The sequence below is a fragment of the Cebus imitator genome, unplaced genomic scaffold (genome assembly GCF_001604975.1).
Source record: "Cebus imitator isolate Cc_AM_T3 unplaced genomic scaffold, Cebus_imitator-1.0 Scaffold95, whole genome shotgun sequence".
Classification (NCBI taxonomy): Eukaryota; Metazoa; Chordata; class Mammalia; order Primates; family Cebidae; genus Cebus; species Cebus imitator.
This window is the reverse complement of record NW_016107410.1, coordinates 2768160-2790396: the sequence shown is the minus strand read 5'-3', so window position 1 is coordinate 2790396 and position 22237 is coordinate 2768160. Positions and strand designations below refer to the sequence as shown.

The 22237-nt window shown below is 39.3% G+C and overlaps 2 pseudogenes; both read right to left on the bottom strand.

The window, feature by feature from the left end:
• The window catches only part of LOC108309609, a 32549-nt pseudogene extending 12165 nt beyond the window's left edge, over window positions 1-20384 (bottom strand).
• Window positions 10086-10175, bottom strand: LOC119472350 (annotated as a pseudogene).
• Window positions 20385-22237: the final 1853 nt, after the last annotated feature.

Here is a 22237-nt window from a genome sequence, read left to right as displayed (position 1 = left end):
AAAGGCCCCTGAGGGGTGGGCTGGAAGATGAGAGCGCAGCATCCACAAGTCCTGCCTCTTTCTTGGTTTCATTTAAACCAAGGACATCTATCAATCTGGGTGAGGCAGAAAATTAATGACACGTTTGTTCCTCTAAATATGCTCTAGACAACCGACTATATCACAAGACACAAAGAGGAGAGGTTATCCAAATGAAGAGTAACCAAATTTTTGGTTTGGTATACAGCTTTATACACAATTTTACCAAACATTTAATGTGAAGTTTAATTTGCAAAATAGCAGTTTCCATTGAGGGCAAGGAGTTCATTGAGGCCAAGGCAGACATTTTCTGGCCACATGTGTATAACTTTCAAAGCACCATGAGAGGCACAGGGAGAAGAGGGAGACACAGTTAGACAGTGAGAGCACAGGCCTACCTGTAGCTTCCTGTGAACCAAAGAGTGGACGATTTGGAAAGAAAATGCAGACCCAGGAGTTATGACAAAAACTGAAGTTTTATGAGTTTCCCTCTTTCTCTTGTTCTTCCTTTTACTTCTATGAACATTTGCAGAAAATTACAATCCTGTTCTATATTTTGAGAGAGGATGTAGATCTACCAGCTCTGAACTTGCCAGAGCCGCCATTTCCCACTGCCAGCCACCTATGGATTTCCTATAAGCAGAGTTCATTCACTGTGAAAATTAGATAGCTGAAACAATCTATCTGCTTCAGGCTGCTGGCTTCAGGGGTGACACTCACCCGTTGCCATGACAAATAATTTTCAGAGTGAGATTTTAGCCACCGTAACTCACCAGACAATGTGTTGTTGTCCTGTTCTGTTTATCAGGAAGACAGGATCCTTTTTTTTCTCCAAAATGAAATTAATTATTTATTTTTATTGGCTCTTAGAGATGATAAAGCAACCTCCTGCCAGTTCATCTTCCAGCCAGCCTCCTCCCTTTTGCACTATGATCCTTTCCCTTGCTTCAAAAGGAGGCATGATAAAAGAGTGCAAGCCTGTCGATGGTGCTTGTCTGGGTTCACTCAGTCATACCTTCTGGGTGGCAGGATATTGATTATGATGTGGATCCTGAAGGGATTAAATCAGAGCAGATGAGAAATGCATACCTTTTGTTGGCTCACAAATTTGCATGCAGCACCCTCATCCAGAGGTTAATTACATTTCTGTATCTTTCTAATCAGAAAGAAAAGTCTTCAAAGGAGAGGGGCACAGGCTTGGAATGATCTTCCTCTAAATTTTGTATGATTAAAAGCAGTTAGCAAAGCCAGCTTTGTCAAGATGAGACCTCAGCTGCTGTTGAGCTCTACCTAGTCCTTATGTCTGGAGGGTGTGTGGCCCATCAGATGCACTCAAGAAATATTTGCGGAACAAATAAATGAATGCTTGAGTGAAATGGCTGTCCTTCTCACTTCACTTCAGACACATTGGATTCTAGTATCCTCTCCCTTTTACTTTTCATGAAAATCTGCACTTACAATTCTGTTTCCATTTATGCATAAGTGCTTGAAAGCTTAAGGAAGCATTTCCCAAAGTGTGGGCACAAGTGCTTGCAACCTGCTGCATGGAAAGAAGGTTGTATGTTCACATGAGTTTGGGGAATTGCGCATGGTAGATTCTATTCTTGGTAATTGAAAATACTTACAGGAATACTAAAGACTCTTCCTCTTGCAGATAAAAAAAATCTGGCTGACTTTGAGGAAATCAAAATTTCCTCAACTTTATTAATTTACTTCATTTTACTCAGTAAATATTAATGAAACATTATAATATGCCAGGAAATGGTCTAGGTACAGAGAGTGAACAGTTAGGTAAAAGTCTCTGCCCTGTGGAATTTATGTTCTAGTGGGAAAGACAGTGAGTGCCTAGTAAATAAATTAAAATCTGATGTATCAAATCATGATTAGTATAGTGGAGAAACATAAAGAGAGAAGGATAGGAAGGCTCTGAGGAGGAATCACCATTTACGAAAATTTTTGAGACAGGGTCTCACTATGTCACAAACTTGGAGGGCAGTGGCGCCATCATGGCTCTCTGCAGCCTCAAACTCCTAGGCTCAAGCAATCCTCCCTCTTCAGCCTCCCAAATAGCTGGGACTATGGATAGGTGCCACCATGCACTGCAGGAGTTGCCATTTTAAGTTGAGTGGTTCGTGATCACCTCCAAGGTGATGTTTGAGACAAAACCTGAAGGAATTGAGTGAAGGAGCCCTGGGGGAAAAGGCATTCAGGTAGGGGAAGCAACAAGTTCAAAGGCCCTGAGAAAGGGACATTTGTAGAGCATGTAAGGAAACCAAGATGGCTAGCACAGCTGATAGATCCAGGATGGGGAGAAAGATAGGAGAAAGGTCAGAGATGTGACAGTGAGGGGGGCCAGGTTGTGTAAATTGTGTTTAACTACAAAATTGTTTTCCTTTTTCTTCAAGTACAATCTCGGAAAGTGCTGACTGAGAAGTGTTGCCCTTGCTCAGAATCCTCTTTGTCCTCCTGCCCAGTAAATCACAAAATTAAGAAGAAAACAAGGAAAAAAAAAAAAAAAAAAAACATAAGCAAGTACCTATTTCCTCAACTGTAGAAGGGGAAATATAATATTCCTTTCAAAGTTATTTGAAGGATGAAATAAATTTCATATGATGACAGATACATGGTTATAGTTCCATAAATGTTAGATCTCAGCATTCTCTCTCCTTCTCACTTCGTCTCCCTCAAACTCCATTGTTAAGCTGCTGTCATCTATAAGCACCGAGCGCAGAATCAGAAAATTCATAGCAGAGCAAGCACTGAAGGTGGACACATACAAACCAAAACTGTAGTGCACAATATGCAGTAGATTTCACTAATTAAAAATGAGGAGCAAGAAAAAGTTCCAATGCCAAAAGATGAAGAAAAGAGCAGATGAACTAGCAGGGATCAGGGCTGTGAGTTGTGCATGTGGCCCAGTGTTTAAGGACAAGATGCAGGGGAGCCACAGGGCACAGAGAGTGAGAAGGGATCCTGGCATTTCCAGAGGGACTTTTTGGAATGGTGAAGGTCAAAGGTTTCTGAGGGATTCATGGGAAGATGATTGGGCATTTTTGACCTCCCATGTTGACCTGGTTGGAAATATGGGTACGTATAGATTCTGACAACATAAGATTGGCAACCTCAGGTAAAATCAGTTTCTGTTTCTTCATCTCATAATGAATACATTATAAGTCTCTGTCAATCTGATAGTTATGAAAATGTATCTCATTCATATTTTACTCTATATTTCCCTAATTAATGTCATTGAGCATCTTGTCATGTTTGTTGGAAATTGGTGTTTAATTCATTGACATTTAGTGAGGTTACTTATATGCTGCTCTTATTTCTTTCAGTAATGCTTTCATTTTATTTCACTCTTGCTCTATTGATGATTATTTTTATTGTTGCCAGTCTTTTGGTATTACAAATAATGTCTCAATGAATAATATCCCATCAATGTCATGATGTATATGTTTAGGAATATTTGTTAGATAAATTCCTAGAAGCAAATAACTGGAGCCAAAGTACATGTATTTATAATAATTTTTAGGAAATAGATTTTATTTTATTCTGTAGTTGGCAATAGAAGATCATATTATATATTTTTAAAAGGATTAAAGGGTTACATTGTGAAAATTAAGTCTTTAGCCAGCCTTTCCTCACCTAGCCACCAGTAAATATAGCTACCAGCTTGTGAGGAATCCCTCAGAAATATTCCGTGCATATGTAACCAACTGTGTACATAGGAGAATTTCTTTCATCTACAAGAATTTGTGTTTTTTTCTGCATTGTAATTTATAGCAAGTCTATATAGCTCTTGCCAGGATACTAAATAAAGCAGAGACACTAGGCTTTAATGTGAATGTTTCTGATAGGAACATAATTCTTTACTATCTTATCATTTAGTGTTAGCTATTCACTGTCACCATGATACATGTCATCAAGAAAGTGATTGTTTCTTTAATTTCAGTATGCCTAACACTTCACTCTGGAAGAAAAGCTTGCTGTCAATATGAGGCCCTGACCTGTTCCTGGCTGCACATTTTTTAACTTGCTTCAATCTGGGTTGGTTGCTTTCTGTATTTGGTACACAGAAGTTATTCTGGGATCCTTTGTTGTCACCATTTTAGGCATTTTATTTGTTTCTTAGTTTCTTTCCTTATTTTCATAAAAACTTCCAGTAGTTTTCAGAGAAAGTGTGTATAGGAGATAAACAATTTGGGATCTTCCTAGTTACAACATATTTTCAATTTATTTTTAATTCTTGTTTAATACTTTAGCTGGATATTAAATTCTACCCTGGAGAATGTTTTTCTTCAGACTTTTGAAAGCATTAATACAGCTTCCAGTGTCACTTTTGAGAACTCAGAAGATACCTGTCTTTGTTTCCTTTTATCTTGAAGTGTTTAAAACCTTCTAATGTCTCCAATAAGCTAAATTGTCACAATATTATATCTTGGCTTATTACTTATTTTGCTGGGCTTTTGTGAGACTTTTCTTTCTTTCCCTCCCCTCCTTCCTTCCTTCCTTCCTTCCTTCTTTCCTTCTTTCCTTCTTTCCTTCTTTCCTTCTTTCCTTCTTTCCTTCTTTCCTTCTTTCCTTCTTTCCTTCTTTCCTTCTTTCCTTCTTTCCTTCTTTCCTTCTTTCTTTCTTTCTTTCTTTCTTTCTTTCTTTCTTTCTTTCTTTCTTTCTTTCTTTCTTTCTTTCTTTCTTTCGAGACAGAATCTCAACTCTATTGCTAAGGCTGGAGTGCAGTGGCATGATCTCAGCTCACTGCAACCTCTGCCTCCTGGGTTCAAGTGATCCTCATGCCTTAGCCTCTGGTGTAGCTAGGATTACAGGTGGGTACCACCACGCTCAGCTAATTTTTTCTATTTGCAGTAGAGGCAGGTTTTTGCCATGTTGTCCAGGCTGATCTCAAACTCCTGGCCTCAAGTGATCCATCCACCTCAGCCTCCCAAAGTGCTGGGATTATAGGCATGAGCCACCACACGTGACCTTGTAAGACTTTTCAATGTGAAAACTCTTTTAATTTTGGGATTTTTGGGAACAAGTTTATTCATGATTTCTCCTTGTCCATTTTCTTTATCTTGCAGGAATGGTTATAATTTAAATTTGTTTTTCTGTATTTGATCTTCAGTTTCCTCATCTCTTGTTTCTTAGTTTTATGTTTGTACTCTATTTTCTGAAAAAATTTCTTCAAGTTTATATTTTATCTCTCTATATGGTTCTGATTTCTGCCACCATGCTTTTAATTTCTAAGAGTTGCTCTAATTTGTATTCTACATTTTCTTTCTTAGAACATCTTATTCTTGTTTCATTTGCTTCACAATTAACCATCACACTCTCTTTTATCCTCTTTATAGAAAAAATGGTCTCCAGATTTCTACTTGGTTTGTGAGGGGCCATGATTGAATGACATGGAGTTGAAGATGACATTTAGAGACATGATTGCTTTTTTATTTGATTCTTCCTCATTTTAAGTGCCCCGCTTTACTGCTAACTTCATAAATATCTGGTGCTGTCAGTTCCTGGGACTTTTGAGAATTATCTTGTTTAAATTAGATTGATTCTTTACTTTCTTCACTGTAGACTCAGTACTTTGTCGTCTTTCATTAATTTTCTTTCCAGATTCCAAAAGACTTTTGCTTTTGCTACTTTTTCTATTTTCATTCTCTTTGTGGTTACATATCTTTTTATCCTTTTGTTTTAAATTTAGAGATGTTTGAAGAAGGTGTTCTGACTGAATGTTTCTCTTGCCTAAATTCTTATGTTGAAGTTCTAACCTCCAATGTGACAGTGTTTGGAGGTGGGAACATCGGGAGGTAATTAGGTTTGGATGAGATCATTAGGATGAGGTCCCAATGATGGAATTATAATGTCCTTATAAAAAGAGGAAGAAAAACCAGGACTCACTGTCTTCATATGAGCATACAGTGCAAAGACAGCTATCTATAAGCCAGGAAGAGGTCCTCAGTAGCAGCTAAATTTCTAGCACCTTGATCTTGGACTTCTCAGTCTCGTAGCCTATCCAGAACTGTGATAAATGAACAGCTGTTGTTTAAGCTACCAGCCTATGAGCTGATTAATACAAAGGATATAAAATTAGATTTCTATTTTTAATCCACCGTCTTAACCTGGAACCTCCTTGACATGTTGGTTTTTGGAGGGAGAGCAGGAATTCAGTAAAGTCCAGAGCATAAGATACTGCTGAAAGGAGAACACTAAAATATGGTTAGGGTAGGTGTGCCTGGGGAGTCGAGGGGAAGCATGAAGACCCTTGTTATCTTTCAGGGATGAGAAAGAGCAATGGGACTCACTGAGGATAAGCATCACCTGCTTCAGCCTTTTATTTATTAGCATTCCTGAGCCCATGCATGGCTTACAACATTTAGAAAAGTGAGGGATACAGGATGTTTCCTGCTGTGAAGATGCATCAAAGATGACTCCATTGCCAGTTTTAAGAGGCAGTGGCTAAGTTTAAAATGGGACGTATTCTGTGTAGGCCTGTGCTGGTAATGAATGGCTCAGCATGTAATCGGACAGTTCCTTGTGGCATATTTTTAAGTACTGTATTTGCAGATGACCTTTTACAGAGGTAAATTGCATATAAGGGGGCTGTAAGTGCTGCATTTAATAATGCTTCAGGGACATTAGAAAGAAAGTAGCAGTTATTATTCGGTGATAGCATGTCATTATTAACTTACAGTCAGGTTACTGAGCAGTGACCAACACTCAGCAACAGATGTCTGCTTTTTCAGCTTTAAGAACTGATCAGAACTAGCCAAGGGATATGCAAGATGTTAAGGGATAAAAGTAGGAAAAATAAGCTAGGAAAAAGAAAAATGCCTGGACTAGGAAAACCTAGATGATTCACCTTAAAAACATATATTGATAAATGTTTCACTTTTACAAAGACACAATAATCTTTGAACTGGACTGAGGTGTAGGGAGTCCTAGGTCTGTACCTGAGTTGGTTCATTTCCAGTTTTCTCCGTTATGTACACTGAGGGTCATTTTTCTGGAGATTTCCTGTTTAGCTCATTTCACATACAGTAACTAAATTAAAACATCACTGTTATTCTTACAAATAAAAAACCTTAAAGTGGCTCTTTTTTCTACTACCTAGAGAATGAAGTAAAAATTCTTTTATCTGGTCATCAAGACTCCATAGTGTGAACTTTGCAAGGTGACACTCCTGACTTCCCCGCTCCTGACTTCTAGGAGTTTCCATTTAGAGCAGATTGCTGTCCTTTTTGTCTTTTAATGTAGTATGTTCATTCCCAATTTCCTGTTTTTGTTGTGATATTCTGACCTTGCTTCTGAATTATTCTATCCAAGGGATTAACGAACTTCTATAAAGTGGCAGATAATAAGCATTTTCACTTTTATGGGCCACATGGTTGGTCTCTGTTGCAACTACTTGATTCAGTTCTACTGTTGTCGCATGAAAACAGCACAGATAACATGCGAACAAAGTGGTGGGGCCAGATTCGATTTTTGGTTCTCGTATTTTACTGACACCTGCTTTAGCCTCCTGAACCCTGCTGTTCTAGCCATGAAAATCCCAAACTCCATGAACTCCATGAGACCATCCCAACACATTTTCTTGTCAGGTCCCTGAATGTGCCAAGACTTCCATATCATTGCCTTAAGAGTTGCTGCTCAGTCTCAGCCTGGCTAATGTGCTTCCCTGGCTTTCTTTTAAGGGTTTTTTTGGTTTCTTTTTCTCACTTTCCTGGTCTTATGTGAGAAGCTGAACCAGGACTGGAACTGAGGGTTCCTTTGTTTGTTTATGTCTTGTATTTCCTATAGTGTTTTCTTTATCTTATCATGATGCTTTAATATATCACACTAGTTCAAATCAAAGGCAGTTTGAGAGCTTGGGTCACTACTGTCCCAAGTCCATTATTATTAGTCCTCAGTTCAGCATTCTTTCCTCACTTACATCAGACCCAGAGAGACACAGAAATAGAATCTCCTAGGGGTTGCCAAGTATTGGCCCAGAGATCAAGGAAGAGATGGAAGTTGGGAAAAATTTAGGTACAAATTTCTCTCTTCCTTTCATTTTCTTTTAATTAATCACCACCACTAATAAAACAAATATGAAATACACAAGAAAATTCTCACTAATCTATTTATGATAGAATGCTTTTCTTCTATGCTTTCTTCTGTCACCTGAGAGAGAAAATGATTGAATTAATGAATCAGTATAGACCAATACTAATCATGGGTATGTTTAGTCAGACATGAGTTCTTTGTAATTCTGGGTTTCTAATAAAATATTTAGGCTTATTTTCCCAGTCTAGGTTCTTATATTTTTAAGTGACATCTTGAGTATTTGGACTCAGGTAGCAACAAATATTAAGTTTGCTAGGTGAGATGCTTGGTGTGAGTAGTCATGGCTTGGAAAATCTTACGGTTACATTTTCCCTTTTAGCAAGCTCTCCAGATATTCTATGAGAACTTACAGGAAATAAATTTCAATAGAGACATCCACACCCAAGAGATTTAAAAACATGAAGCATAAACATATGAGAGTCAACATGATTTATTCTTCATTTCAGCTATTAGATAAAATGTGAATATGAAATTAGCAAATTAAATTAGATTGATATCTCCTCTGGTTAGTAACATAATATTAATAGCTCAGTTAAGACCATTCATTATTTTTATACCCCATATGACTAGTTCTTGTTTATAAGATGGCCTCTAAGGGGAGGAAGTGCAGAGCCATCCATTACCAACAGGCAGAGAGTCTGTGACTTTTTAAGCACCCAGTGGTGTCTATGAGCCACATTAACACTTGATTAGGAGTTCAGGTCATCATTAAAGTCACAAAGACCAGGGTGTGCTCTACAAGAAGGACAGCTGTTATCATAATAGTTAGAACAAGGCATAGAAATCCCTCATCTGATGTCCTCCTGGGTGTTTTCTGCCACAACTCCCAACCTGCTGCCTCACTTCATGTCGTGTCATTACTTAGAAAAATGATTGTAGTGTGACTTGAGGTGAAGCCTTTTAATTTTCATTAAAATAAAAAATTATTATAAAAGAAAAAAAATTACATATTCAGTGGTAACTCTCTCGTTTTTCCTTTAAAAGGACATGAATAATTTGGGAAAAATGAACTCATTGTGTCATATTGGGATTTCAGTATTATATTATTTTGAAATATATGGAACTACCATTTAGACAGTCACAAATAGTTGAATATTAGCATTTCATATGATTCAACTTAATAAGAGCTGTTACTCATTGACCATTGTGTCAGAAACCCTATGAAAAAGCATCCATATTTTCTTATTAATCTTCATAATAATCACTAGTGATAGTATATTTCCATCAGTTCCCATCCTCCTACCTTTGCCAAAACCACCTCACATGGAACTTCTTAGGCAAATGAAGTTTCAAGATCATTCCTTCATCCCATTCTCCACCCTGCACTTCCTGCCCTACCCTACACTTACAATGACCTCTCCTATGCTCTCTTTTATAGAATCATTTATGATGGTACTGCCTAAGACACAGGCACTACCACACACGCTTAACAGATTGGGAAATGGAGGCTCAGGGAATCGGGAAGGAAGAGAATTGGAGCATAAATGAGGCAGGATTTGAATCCAGGCCACCTTGGTTCAAAACTCTGAGCTTCTTCAATAATTACCATAGTATCTCTATTCTTGATGACTCAATCACCTGATGTAAGGCACTGCGGAGGTGACCTAACACATTTGGGCCAAATTGATAGAATTAACCTTCTTCATATAGTCAAATCAGATCAATAGAGATGTTACTTTGTCCTTGTCCTCAGGTAATGTCAAAGATCGATGAAACGCTAGAAATGACCTGATGTTTCAGTGTCTCTTAGGGGAATTTGCTACAAGTGAAATATTCCAGACCCTTTCTCCAAAGGTTGTGAATCTAAGCTGTGGATGAATCCACACAGACTTACTTCTCTATAGCCACCTCAGGTGAGCCCAGTGAGAAACTTCAGGAAAATCTTGGATAAATGTTAACTTAGTCCAAGTGCCTTTTTAATTTAATTTAATTTTAAAATCTTTTTCACTTAATTTTTTTCTTCAGGTCAGATGGGTAATGTGCAGGTTTGAGGGTGGCACATCTGACACACGTGCATGAACACCCAGTTATCATGCCCACGAACTACAAAAGATCTATTGCGTTATTTTATAGATGAAGAAAGTCACTTGACATGTGAAGCTACTTAACTCACTGATTTGCTGGTAGCATTGGTAGTAGGACTAAATCTGGGTCTCTGAACTCATAATCAAGTGGACTGTTTCCTAAACTTTAGCCACAGACCCCCAGAAATGGAGATATACAATAAGCATTATTAAAGGTTAAATAAATAACATGAGTCACACATGCAGTATTTATCAACAAGCACAGGAATGACCTTTTGAATGAAAGTGGATCGGCCGGGTGTGGTGTCTCAAGCCTGTAATCCCAGCACTTTGGGAGGCCGAGGCGGGTGGATCACGAGGTCAAGAGATCGAGACCATCCTGGTCAACATGGTGAAACCCCGTCTCTACTAAAAATACAAAAAAAATTAGCTGGGTGTGGTGGCGTGTGCCTGTAGTTCCAGCTACTTGGGAGGCTGAGGCAGGAGAACTGCTTGAACCCGGGAGGTGGAGGTTGCAGTGAGCCGAGATTGTGCCACTGCACTCCAGCCTGGCACCTGAGGACAGAGTGAGACTCTGTGGAAAAAAAAAAAAAAAAATAAGAAAGAAAGTGGATCTGTTATTAGGCCTCCACTTGCCAGCTAGCCTAGCTCAGCTGGGGGTACCAGAAGTCAGTTCAGGCCTAAAAGTAATCAAACTGAAGATTGGATGACACTTTTAATGAAATCTTCAAACAGAACCTTCCCCAGAAATCACCATTTCCAGACTAGTCTGGATTGGAAATACCAACTTCAGCTTTTTAGAGTAAACATGTAAACAATGTCCTCTGCAGAAATGGACCTAAAACAAGCCTGGTCTTTGAACCTCCTAAGGGATTCTATATGTTTGGACAAGGTCTTGGATTTATCCAATCAAATGCTTACTTGAGTGGTTTCGTAGCGGTTTCTTGTATGTGGTGAACAGGCAGACTGAACAAGAATCTCCAGATCAGAGATATGGGGACGGTACAGGAGATTATAATAAATTCCCTCCCAATACACACTAGTACCATGTGGATGGCAGGAGTGAGCTCCTTGCACTTGGTGAAATGGTCACACAGTGTGTGATACAGTATCTGCACCTCCATGCAAGACTGCAGACCTGGGGAGTCTTTAATTGCATCTGGGAGGATGCTATGTTTCCTCTGTCAATAACTATTTCTATAAATTTAAAATTTCAGTTCAGATATAACTTTTGCGTCTTTTATCAGTGGCTGTTGGTGTCTTTCCACCAATCATGTCCCATAACCCTGTTGTGATAACCATGCACACACAGTCCTCAGTTCACGTAAGCACATACAATGAATAGTAACGAAATTGGTGGTTTGGACATGTCACTTCTATTTCTGCAAATCTCTGTAAATCCAATGAAAGGTCCTAAGGTGCCTGCTGGTGCCTCACAGAATTCTCTTCTGAAGCCAGTTCTTCAGCCTCCACATCTGTTTGTTTCCTCGTCCTCTGTCCTCTCGATGTTGTTAGTTTATTTGACAAGCATCTATTATTTAGGCATCTCTAAGTCTCCATTCCATCTGGAAAGCCATCTATGCTTTTGTGTAGGCCTCCATGACCCCTGTCCACTGCCCACAGTCAAGGGTGAGGGGCAACTCAGCAGGCACGTTTCTGCTCTTACCTGCTGCCTCCCTTCCCTGCTTGTTGGTTGATTGTGCTCAGTGCTCAGCGAGGTAGGGCTCCAGCATGTCCTGATGCCGGGAATTCTCTCTCAACCAAGTCTTCAGCACAACACAAGGAGTTTTGGCTGCAATTCTCTCTCAACCAAGACTTCAGCACAGCACAAGGAGTTTAGTTGTTGTTGTTTTTGAGATGGAGTTTCACTCTTGTCGCCCAGGCTAGAGTGCAATGGCGTGACCTTTGCTTATTGCAACCTCCGCCTCTCGGGTTCAAGTAATTCTCCTGCCTCAGCCTCCTGAGTTTCTGGGATTACAGGTGCCTGCCACCGTGCCTGGCTAATTTTTGTATTTTTAGTAGAGACAGGGTTTCACCATGTTGGCCAGGCTGGTTGCGAATTCCTGACCTCAGGTGATCGACCCGCTTTGGCCTCCCAAAGTGCTGGGATTACAGGCGTGCGCCACCGTGCTTGGCCAGCATGAGGAGTTTTGAGTTGTATTTACAACCAGAAAGAACTAATACAGCTGTTCACAGAATCAACTGTAACATGATTTTACCTAAAAATCTGCCCTTTTCACTTCTAATATGTTTGATTTTCAGGAAAATCAGTTATTTTTTAGGAAATTAAAAACTAAATTCTCATAGGATTTCAGAAATGACTCTGATTTCAAAGTGCAAACTGCTTGAAAGCCTGAACTAACCACTTAACATGAACTACATCCCAAACCTCTAATTCAGAAATATCGTGTTATCTACTTTGTGAAAATCTTTCTGTGGTATTTAGCACTTGGGTCACTTGTGACCACCAATACAGAGAAATGAAACATTATTTTTATGTGATTATCTTCTTTTCCTCATCCTTGCTTTTAGACACTCTATTTCTCTTTGATGCCCTGTGTTTATTTTAGAGCATTCTGTAAGTCTTTTAATGTTTTCTAATCCTTCCCCTGCCCTCCTTATGTGGCTATCTAAAAAAAAAAAGCCCACCTAATTTACATTAAAGTGTATTTCAGACAAATGACTTACCCACATATCAAGGAATTATTATGGAATAAAATATATAAACATAAACAGATCTGATAGTCTTGGATGGAATATAAGGCATTATTTTGGTTTTATGTGGCCTGAAATGATTATTATGAGCACTAATGATCATTTTTCTAATATTGGATGACAACATGATTACTTGGTTATGTTGTATACATCATAAACAGACCCTTTAAAAAACGAAACTGTGCACTGACAAAGTGAATTAGACAGTTTGTAAGTATGAAAATAAAGAAACATTTATATAGCTGAATCCCAACCAAAGAGCCTATTTCTGAGAGAAGGGTAAAAATTTTTGAGAACAGAATTCTTTGAAAAACATAATCATGCTAGGGAGGAAAGATGCCAGATTCTCTTGAATTTTTGAACTCAGATATAAACTGACTGATCTAAATATAGGGAAAGTTACTTTGTAAATTGAAAATGCATTAGGACCTTTTACCCCTACTCCCATGGGAATGTCTTGTCTGGGAGAGATGTGCATAGGGCCATATTTTGTTTGGTTTGAAAGGAACGTGAAGATTGAGGGGCGTATTTGGTCCTGCTTTGATTACTGTAATGCCAACACACTTTTATTTGATGCAAGCCTGGTGGCTCCTGGCGAGAAGAAATTATGCTTGTGGAATGAGAGATTTTCTGGATGCAGAAAAAAACACGTGACAACTTCAGCTTTTCTGCCACATTCTGAATTAAATGTAAAATTACATGTTTGTCTTTTCTCTAATGCTGCCTCAATTCTAGGTGATTTAGATACAGTTTAGAGAGGACCCTTCAAATGCCAATGAACTTCTAGAATGCATTACATCTTAATTTAGGTTAACACTAACAGACAGGAAGAAAAATTAGTTGGGTTTGCAAAATAGCCAAAGTGGGTTACTGGGATCCTGCGGTGGCAACCGAAAGCCCTGGCTTTGCTTTCATCTTAGTTTACACAACACATTCCCGTTTCATGGATCTATAAATGCCACTTGCCTTTTTCAAATGATAAATTAGAGGTTCCCAAGAGGAAATGAAAATAAAAAAAATTCGAGCAATTCTCCTATCTCAGCCTCCTGAGTAGCTGGGACTAGAGGTGTGCGCCACCACCCCTGGCTAAACTTGTAGAGATAGTGTTTCACCATGTTGGCCAGGCTGGTCTTGAACTCCTGACCTCTGGTGATCCACTTGCCTCAGCCTCCCAAGGTGCTGGGATTACAGTCATGAGCTACGCACCTGGCCTGAAAATAAAAAGATTTTGAAGCTTCTCATACAGAAAGAATTTAAAAAGTTCAAGGGTAGAAGGGGAAAAAAAGGAGAACTACATTGATTAGGCTCCTAGCATAGACGAGAAAGCAAATTATGTTCTCAGAGCCAATTCTTGTTTAATTCTCACACCACCCTCCCAACTTCATGTTGTTATCCTCCTTTGGCCAACGAATCTGAAGGTCAGAGTGGACTTCCCAGAGTCGTAGAGCTATTAAGCATTCCAGAAGACCCTCCCTTCATTTTTTACTACCTCTGTCTGATGGGGCACAGAATTAAGTGAAACTTTCAGCGCAGTGTCAAATGTTACCACCAGGACTGCCAAAAGCCTTGGTTTCCTCTAAAACAAATGGACTGACTTTTCATGGCCAAAAGGACCTTGTATTCAGGGCTGAGGGATGAGTTCTTAGTATCTGTGTGATCCCAAGCACACCATTTTCTGGGTGGCCCACTCAACAGGACAGATCCTCCAGTAAAGTTTCTCTCCTTTAATTAAGTTCATTAGTTTTTTTTTCTGGGAGTCTGATTCTACCCGTGGACTATTTATGGGGTCCTGGTTCCTGTCTAGCTCTTTCCCCTATCCTATCCCATAGGAACCCTAGGGCCTTTGCTTTGCTAATTCCCTACCACTCCACATTTCCACTGAAGAGCTCAAAATATCTTGAGTCCTTGTCTGAGAACCTCCAATGTCTGAATGTCTTCCCCCACAAAATCTTTGTCATTTAGTCCACTATGCCTGAAACCTCTTAATTCCTTTCAGAAAGTAAGACCATGCATGTTTGAACACTCTGACCTTTAGAAATTGCATCTTCATGTCAAACCCAAATCCTTCTTCTTATGGCTATTACCAGTGGTCCTGGTTCTTAGATTAAGTACCTTTTTTTTTTTTCTGAAGGCTCACAGCAAGTAGGTGACCAAGTTAAGCACCATTTCTTACAGTGGTGATGAAAAATATCTGGAATTGATTCAAGTTCCTAGGCTCAAGATGCTATTCATTCATTCATTTATTCAAAACGTATTTTTTTGAGTGACTAACAGTGCCCACTATCCATATCAGTGGGCAAAAGCCATGAGAAATAAGTTTGATCTCTATTCCCTAGTAAAAAAAAAAAAAACACCTTTAAATCTTTAAAGAAGATGGTTATTTTTTGACCACTGAGTCATCTCCAGGCTTACAGGCTTCATGTATCTAGTTCTTTCTGTCTATGATATGACCTCCTCTTTTAGAGAAAGTCTCTTTAGAATATAAGTACTAAAGACCATGGACTACATTGTGTTCATCATTACATCCTCTGTGTCTAGCAAATTGTAACACTTAATAAGTAGCTTTAAAAATAATATGAATACATCATGATTATTTCTGAAACTCTTCTAATCTGAGCTGAAATTTAAACTGAGTCTCTTTTAGCTAGAATATACAAGCTTACTTCCTGAATAAAATGGAATCGGTGAAATAGAAATCATTTTACACAGAAAGAAAAAAGATTGATCATAAGGTGGTGTTTTAAGGAAACAACAACAAAATTAGAACATAAATGGTCGAATCAGGTCAAAAGTAGTCATTACAAGAATAAGTAAACTTACAACTGTAGGCAAATCAGAGATCCTGGAAAACATACGTATTAGGCTGGTTTTGCATTGCTATACAGAAATATCTGAGACTGGGTAATTTATAAGAAAAGGGGTTTAACTGGCTCACAGTTTTGCAGGCTTTATGAGAAGCATGATGCTGGCATCTGCTCAGCTTCTAGGGATGCCTGAGGAATCTTATAATCATGGCAGAAGGTGAAGGGGGGACAGGCACATCATGTGGTGAAAGCAGGAGCAAGAGAGAGAAGTGGAGGCATGCCACACACTTTTACATAACCAGTGAGTTCCCGAGAACTCACTATCGTGAGGACAGCGCCAAGGGGTTAGTGCTAGACCATTCATGAGAAATTTACTTCCATGATCCAGTCACCTCCCACTGGAACCCACCTTGAGTACTGGGGATTACAATTCAACATGAGATTTGAGTGGGGACAAATACACAAACTATATTAATAGCTAAAGGAGTTAAGGATACAAGGAGCTTTAGGTTTATTCATTCAAATGAATAATTTCCCAGAAAATGATTTGATTATTATTAGCAGCATGGCTTGAAGCTCTCACCAGTAGAACTCACCATTTTTCTATCGATAGTTTTCAAATGTGTATTTAGGTTTTACCTTTACACTTCTAGTATTTTGTGCCAGGGCCAGTTAGTTGTGAATTTACTATTGCACTATCCTCTGGCATCTCTTAAACTATTGTTTCTTATTTTTGTGATATTTTACTTTTCTTGCATGTATTGTTTCTTTAACCAGAGTAAAGTCATTTTTTTGTAAGAAGTGCAATGTCTTTCACTTCTTTATGTATCTCATGAAGTCTGTAAGAATGCTTATTCATTAGTCAGAATGGGCAAACATGCTGTGACAAATAGATCCACCTATTTGTAATGGCTGAAATGCAACAGAAGTCTCCATCTTACTCACTTAACCAAGGCTGGCATTCTGTTCCTGTTCACAAACAGCCTTTCTCCACATGTAGACTCAGAGCCAGCTCCTCTCAATGTGTGGTTGTTTCTATCTTAGGATTTTGTTGTTTTCTACATTGAGCTTGGAGAAGCTTAAAGAGCCTGAAGAGCCAAGTGGTCCTATTCTTAAAACTTGGCTTACAAATGCAAACATGATTTTCAGTCAGTGTTATTGGAGAGATGAGTCATATGGCCACACTAGAGGCATAGGAGACTGGGAATGTGATGGAGTTCTATCCTGGGCAAACACTTCCCAGGCACATATTTATACTCTAAAATACAAAAATGGATTTTGATGGACAGCTAGCTATGTCTGCTAAGCACAAAATTGGGTTTAACAAATATTTGCTGATCTATTTATATCAGTAGTAAAGATCAAATTGCTTTTATTTCTCCTGGAACAGTGCTTTTTAATATCTCAGAAATTTTAGAAAAATCTGTGATGGTGTGAAGTAGGTTATGCATTTCTTCAACAATGATTTGAAAGATTGCTGATGTTTATCTAGGGAGATATGAAGCAATTTAATATTATTAATTGCTAACAAATGGATAAGATTTACAAGAATTGTCAAAGCTTAAAGCTCCAAATAATCATTTCTCACACAAGAAAATTTATTATGCCATTATGCTTATTTCTATCAGGGTTCCTATAGTGCAATCACTGTTCGCTATTAAATTTTTATTGCACATTTAATTTATCTTTCCCTCTAGTGGGAAAACGTATTAGAGAATTCATTTGGCACTAGTATCATCTCCCCTTCCTTTTTTTCTTACCAGCTCTGCACCCCCTGAAATAGATAGGAATATATTTGTATCTTGGTATTAATTATACAGGAGCTGAAGAGAACAATGCCTACTGCTGCCTGAAGGGAATTACCTCACCAGAATTAGCTTTATGAAGATCCAAGTGGACTTCCATTATAAATATCCACTTTTGGTGGTTTATAAAGAATTCTGGGAAAAATCCATTTATAAGCTAAAGCTTGCTTTTCATCGATTAAAACAAAAAGCAATTTTGGTTTTCAAATATTAAAGGCAGACTGCTTGTTAAAAGTTGGGGTTGGAGGGCTATTTAGCTTATAAAGTGCTGTATTGAAAATGATGTTTTATGTTTCTGAAGGTATACCTTTTATGTTCAAAGCTTAATAAACTTGTTTCCCATCCCACTTCCTGCCCCAAGAGTTGAATCAGGAGGAAAACAATGATATTGGATCTGAAAACACCTTTGTTGTCACCAAGGCCTTTCTCTTAACGGGGCTGGATTCAATGGAAACGTGTTCATTCCTGATACAGTGGAAGCCTTCTCTTGATTTTCAGAAAGATTTCTAGCTCTTGGGCCTAATTCACTCAGACAGAAGTCAGATTGCGTTATTGATTAGTCTGAAGCTCTAGTCTCTTGCAGGACTTGATAACACACCGTAACTGTTTTCTTCACACTGAACAACCAAAGTTTTGTTTGTATTTTGGGTAAGAGGCTGAACTTGACAAAATGTCAATGATCCCATTTCTAGTGCCTTAGTCAGGCTGTATTTTTTTCCTTTGACTCTGAAGTAAGGCCTGAATGTCTGGTCTGCTGAACTCAGGAGGGAATGCATAGAAGTCTTGCCTTTCCCAGGAAGAATCAGTGAATCCTTCAAAGAGTGGTCGTTACAGCTTCAATACAGTACACCCTTATTGTCTAGCCCTCTAAGAGCACTTTCGCCCTGGATCCCACCCAGTGTATTTAATCTACATATTAGCCAATGACTATGTTTGTCTGTTTCCTTATAGACATTGACATTAATGCTCTGAAAGACTATGAAATTCATGTTCCAGAAGAAGTAGGATTTACAGCTGACATTTACAGTGTTTCCATAATGGACAGCCAATCAATCAGGGCTTTTTTATGTGTTGCTGAGTAATTCTTTCATCTTTCTGTTGCTACATGGATGTAGCAGCCAGCTGAAGAAGAGTGAGAACCCCCATCAAAATTGAGCTGACTACCTTACTCACCTGTGACATCACTGTCCTGGAACCACATGTATTATGGTTAGCCTTGTCACATTATCTGCATGGCTTCTGCATTGGCCATGGTGTACTCATGCAGCCATATGCTCCAAAGTCTCCTGTCTGCCTCAGAACCACCGTTGAGTCAAGCTGTCCCTTCCATTACTGACTGCTATTAGGTATTAATAGAATGCTTGAGCTCCTGTCATCACTGGCCTAAGGGACTGTACCTCTCTCCCCCACCTGGTGCTTAGCAGGTGCTCCATAAATGTTGTCTTCCTGTTGTTTAGCACTTGGATTGATTTGTTCCAAAGACTTAGGAAACTCCTCTTCCAGCCCCTTCCCTTGCACTGATTTCCAAGTTTCCTCCTCTGTGTGAGAATTAACAATAGCAATGCGATTTTTCTACCTTGGTGACTGTGTTTCCTATGTTGGTGACAGTGTTCTCAAAAACGAAGCAAAGGTCAACCTCACCCATACCTTTAACAGAGCATAAGAACCCTGACTGCAACAAAGCCTTACTGGCCCTTCCTTACCACATCCCTTTCCAGCTCCCTACAGTTCCAACCTGCCAGCCCTTCCCCAACCCCTCCCCTATAGAAACTGTATTATAAAAACCTCAGCTTGTAAGCCAGGTCTCAGCCAGATTCCTGACTGGGACCCCTCGCAGGCTTATTCTTGCAAATACACCTGTTTGGCCATCAAGTTGCCTTGTCTCTCATTTTCTTCCTTTAAAAATCTTCCTAACATTCTGAGATTGTTCAAGACACACACACACACACACACACACACACACACACACACACACACACCAGTCTTAAAACTTTCCACTGGTTATAAGTAACTGAAGTGTACTCAGACTACTTCAAAGTAAAAGCAATGATTGGGAAGGAGGTGATTGGTTTAAGCGAAGAGCCCACCACAAAGGGGCAGGAAGTAGCATGTGGTGACTGCTCTCTCCACCATCCATGAGGCTGGGGAATTCCCTTCTCAAGCTTTCTCTACACATTTGTTCATTTTCTTCTCTGAAGACCATCTCTCTCTCTTTCAAGCACACCTTCTCTGCTTCTCAATTAATTTAAATTGCAAGTAACTTTGGTTTACATAATATTGGCTGCAGCCTTGACTCTATACATCAATGTCTGGCTTGATTACACTTTATCAACTGTGTTCAGCTTTTATATCCTTTTGTTCAAATTCTTAAATTCAGGCAATGTCTCAAATCTGTCACAAGCCAACTGACAGTCTTTTGTATTGAGGACCAGTTAAAATTCATTAATATCATGAAACTAGTAGTGTCATTTACTAGGAATAGGTGATTTACTTTATTATATAAATTGAAATCATGAATAGTTCCATTAGTTTAAAATTTATGAAATAAAAATAATAGTGCAGAAAGCAGGAAAGATTTTGCCAAGATTTTCAAGTGGAAACCAAAAATATTCAGAGATTTTTTTTTCTGTTTTTCATGTTTCTGCACAATTTTCCTGGGTAAAATTTAATTTATATTCTGAATTTAAATTAGCTATACAATTTGTATAATAGAAAATGATTTTCTCTTCTAAATAAACATAGAACAGATATTTAAGGAATATTGATTGGAAAGGCCATTGAATGACAACTGTTCTCAGAGCACCTGCATCTCTCATGCTGGCCATGGCTCCCTTGACCCTCAGAGCAAGTTCTGCTGCCACATTATCTCTAAAAGCTGTGTTCAGGAATTTGTCCAACTTCTCAGTTAAGGGCATTTAACCTTGGCTGCTCTGTATTCCTGGCTGCATCTGTCCCCTGGTCAAGGGAAGCCTTGGATGGAAGAGCAGCTGTCACAAAGAGGGGCAGGACAGGCATTGAAAACAGCCTTGATCTTTGCCTCTTTTTCTCTCTGCCAGGATGATAACTGGTGCCCACGTAGCCAAAGAGGACAAGAGACCCCTGCATCTGAGCAGCGGCTGATCCTTTACCAGGCTGTTTTGATTTTTAGTTTGATTTCTTCCCAGCAAGCCGCTACCCTGCAGTCATGTAATGCCATTCTGATTTGGTTTGGCAGCATTAATCTAAGAAACATGTTTAATAGCTCAGGCATACTTATTTGTGTGAACTTTTTTTCCTGATAGCTTCTGTTCCTTGTTAACATAGGAGTCCTTGAGGTTGCCAAGGCCTTGCTTCAGCTTGGAGCCCAGATTTCTCCATTAAGCTGCTCTGTGTCTACAGTTGCTGCTCACCCAGCATTGCGCACTTGGAGGTATTCTAATTCAGGATAACTATCTGCTGTCAGTGAGGAATTAATGCATGTGGCTGGACAGTGGAAGGCAGCAGCACCTCTAGGCAAGCTGTTTCCCCTGCTAACTCATTGTATGCCTGTGGGTGAGACCCCTTCAGTCCCCAGGGCAGTGATTCTCCAGGCGGGGCCTATCTCAGTGTCCAAGTGTTGGATTGCACTGTTTGAAAATTTGTGGCCAAAGCTGCTGTCAGATGCACTGACAGCAACTGTCACTGTGGAGGGAGAGTGAGCAAAGGGCTCACCTTAGAAGCTGTGCACTTTCCTTTCCAGATTTTGTGTCGCCTGCTATTAGCATCAACAGCCCATGGCCATAGAACCTTTGCCTCTCTTGACTTCCCTAATTCTGTCCAAGGCTATCCTAGCAGCAGTTCATACATGCAGTCTTGCTGCCCTCTTTTATTTTTTTCCTTTCCCACAGATTTAGTACCCATAGTTATACTCAGGTTCTTCTGTACAGCACTACGTCCTGTACAGCATTCCCCTCCTTAGACAGCATTGGAAACAGGTTTATAATGTTGGGAAAGTTCTACACTGAGACAATGGATTGCTCAGCAAAGCTAGTTTACTTCCTCCAGGAAGGGTACAACTCACCGGCAGTCTTGCCATGAGAGCACGCCTGAACAAAGGAGACAAAGACGTTTCTAACTTTCATAACCTGACACAATCACCCTAATGCTGTGTCCAGTTTCCATTGGCCGGAATGGGACATTATATTCTATGCTTGATCCGATTGGCTAAAAACTTTCTCCTGAATAGATAAGGAGAAAGAAGACAAGGAGCAAGAAGAAGCTAGTCAGGAGAAAATCAGGAGGGTTTCCAAATAAGGATTGGCATGCACCAGTGTTTGGAGCTTACCCGGCTCTGTTCAGACATGCCAGAGTGAGTCTAGGTAGCTGATTTAAGACGTAGCTGATTTCGAGAATATATATACATGGATACATGTTTATCCTAATAGCAGATAATGGCCATAGCACAAGAGATTGTAACTCCTTTTCCTTATGGTGCAGTCTAAGATAGAAATTTTGAAGAAGAGCTTTTCCATCTTTCACAGCTAGAGTCTTCATCCCACCAAGCAAGCACTGAAACCTAGCAGTAGGGAGCTAGAAAGAGGACATTTTTATGTAAATAAAAATAAGTAAATATCCACACTTAATTCAGAATGTGACTCTGAAATAAAGTCTAAAGGAAGTGAATGAAACCATTTTCACTACTAGTCCTGCATTGATTCCTTCCTCTGATGGTTTGCATGCGAGGTTTTCAGGGTACTGCTACTGGGTACAGAAGTTCTTATCACTTGCAATCCCTCAAAACATGAAGCAC